The 2,451-nt window shown below is 41.2% G+C and overlaps 1 protein-coding gene across 1 annotated transcript in view; it reads left to right on the top strand.

The window, feature by feature from the left end:
* Window positions 1–2,451, top strand: part of LOC101847079 (putative uncharacterized protein DDB_G0293878) — a 22,525-nt gene that overhangs the window by 1,051 nt on the left and 19,023 nt on the right. The window lies entirely within an intron of this gene.

Raw genomic sequence — 2,451 nt, 5'->3', positions numbered from 1 at the left:
AGAGAGAGAGAGAGAGAGAGAGAGAGAGAGAGAGAGAGAGTGAGTGAGTGCGTGATGTATGTTTTTATAGGTACATGTACTTGCAAGCACACATCTAAACGAACTCTTACACTTCGGCCCACGCACGTAATAATATTTACAAACAACATTTAACAAACGCTTGATAATTGCCATTGGCACTCAAATCCTGCTCTCTCCCGACCGACCTGTTTATAAGCTTGAGTGTTTTCTAAGAGACTCGGAGCACAATGGGGATAGTACATAATAAACTCAAGACACCTTTCAAGGGATCTTCGGCATTTTCCCCCGTTAATGGCTGGGCTGAGAGAGGAAATCGAACTAATGGAGTTACTCATCCTTCAGTGGTTCACAAAAGAAGCGATCGTCAGTTTCACCAGCAGAACGCTTAAACAGGCGCTAACAATGTGCTCAGACCTGGCAGCATGGACAAGATCTTAGTGTACGTCACGCTTGAGCGAGACCCGAGTTTAGGGTGCTCAATGGCGTAACGTAGTGGTGTTGAGGTGCTTTAACGGTGAACAGGAGCTTGGACCTCGAGCTCTCCACGTTCGACCAGGTGAGAGGGTGAGCGTGAGAGTGGTCTAAGGGCCGAGGCCGAGGGCGATTCGCTTACCTTTTTCTTTCTTCTTTTTAGGTGTGTGTGTGGGGGGGGGGGTAGGGGGGGTCTGCTATCTGAGACATTAAAATTTAACGACCTGCAAAGCATGAAACGTTTCATTTAAGAAAAGGTAATTTGATATTGCCAAATCAAATGAGGCTTCTGGGGAATACACTTCGGAAAATGATCTTAATTTGACCCAAACAGGGACACGAACATTGTGCTTTAGTGACATTAATCAAGTGCACAGCCAACTGTACTGTAGTTTTGAACCGAGACTATCGTGAGTAATATTTAACTTTCAACTAAAAATAAAATTACAAAAGATCTGCATGCTAACAAGCGTACGCTACGTTACTGATTACGAATTAGTTACAGTTTGTTTAAAGTTTAAAGTTTGGATACACGTCTTCACTACTTCTTACAGCAAGGTTTATGTGCTTCAGGGAGATTGTGGCTTATAAAACGGGACAGATAGGGGCTGGACCAAGCGCAGTCGGATACGGTCTGGAAATGTAGGGCGTAAGTAATGAATCCTAGATCAGTAATACTCTTGCGCTCTGCATGTCATCTGAAGCCTGTCTGTGGACTATGGGCTGCTCGACCTCGGAATTGGCAGGTTTATATACGGACTACAGGCCTCAGTAAATACCCCACACGACGAGAGAAATTATGAGAATCCAAAATACTAACATAAGAATATATGCATACTACTGCCGTCTCAGTTTTTCCCACTCGAGTGTAGAAGAAAATTTGTTTTGGAAAATCATTGCAAAACTGAATTTAACTTTTAACCCCTTTTCTTACTTTAATTTAATGCTGTGAGTGTGCGTTATCTGAGACTCTACAAGCAGCAAAGATTTAAACCATTTGATGTTCCCCTGTAGTTACGTTGCAGAAAAGTAAAAATTCAGCTCCAGATCTAGAATAAAAGTACAGTATCTAACCTCAGAACCTGCCAACGGCACGTCTTCCTCTCTTCTAGTGCGTCTCGAGTATTCATTAATATTATATAATTATTTTATATGTCATAAATTATATATTTTCTCGTTCCCCCTTTCTCCTTCTCCTCCCACCCCACCCCCACCCCCTATCTCATTCACTCTCTTTTTCTCTCTCTTCCCTTTCTCTCTTTTTGTTCCTTTGTCTCTTTGTTGCTCGACATATCAAATTTCCTGCAATAACTGAAGAACAAAAGCGGATTTTAAAGCCGAAATGCACAGCAATAAAGTTCCTTCCAATAGGGTTTGCTTTTCAGACAGTTGCTGGAGTGGAAAAACAACTGACAGTTAAAGCTGCCTATTAAAACATTGCACAATAAAATTTTGGTCACGGTGTGCTTGGCGGGGTTTTTTTTTTTATTGTTTTTTTAGTAAGAGTTTTACGGCACTTGCAACAGAATAAGGTCGAAGATTATAGGTGTCACATGAGAGTAATAAACACAAAACAGAAAGAGGGGAGATAAGGACGATATACTAATATGTTTGATATGAAAGAAGGAGCAAACCACACCAGAGCATCCGCCAACAACCCAATTGTTTGTATTGGTTTTGAATTTGCTCCTGGCAAACACAGGGTTGAACCGGCGACTGTGGTGTAGCAGTTATGCGTAATTGCTGTCGCACGCAGGAGCTCCGAGTTCGATTCCCGAATGGTTACAAATTTTCCTCAAATATTATATCGGTTTTTCTACTGGAATGTTCTATCCTTCTCGGCCCGGACTGGCCCTGACAGACTCACTAGAATTATCATTTTAAAAAGCTATTATTATTATTATTATTATTATTATTATTAGTAGTAGTAGTAGTAGTAGTAGTAGTAGTAGTAGTAGT

This window comes from Aplysia californica, unplaced genomic scaffold, assembly GCF_000002075.1.
Source record: "Aplysia californica isolate F4 #8 unplaced genomic scaffold, AplCal3.0 scaffold00013, whole genome shotgun sequence".
NCBI lineage: Eukaryota > Metazoa > Mollusca > Gastropoda > Aplysiida > Aplysiidae > Aplysia > Aplysia californica.
Note: the sequence above shows the minus strand (reverse complement) of the source record. Positions and strands in the feature narration are given on the sequence as shown.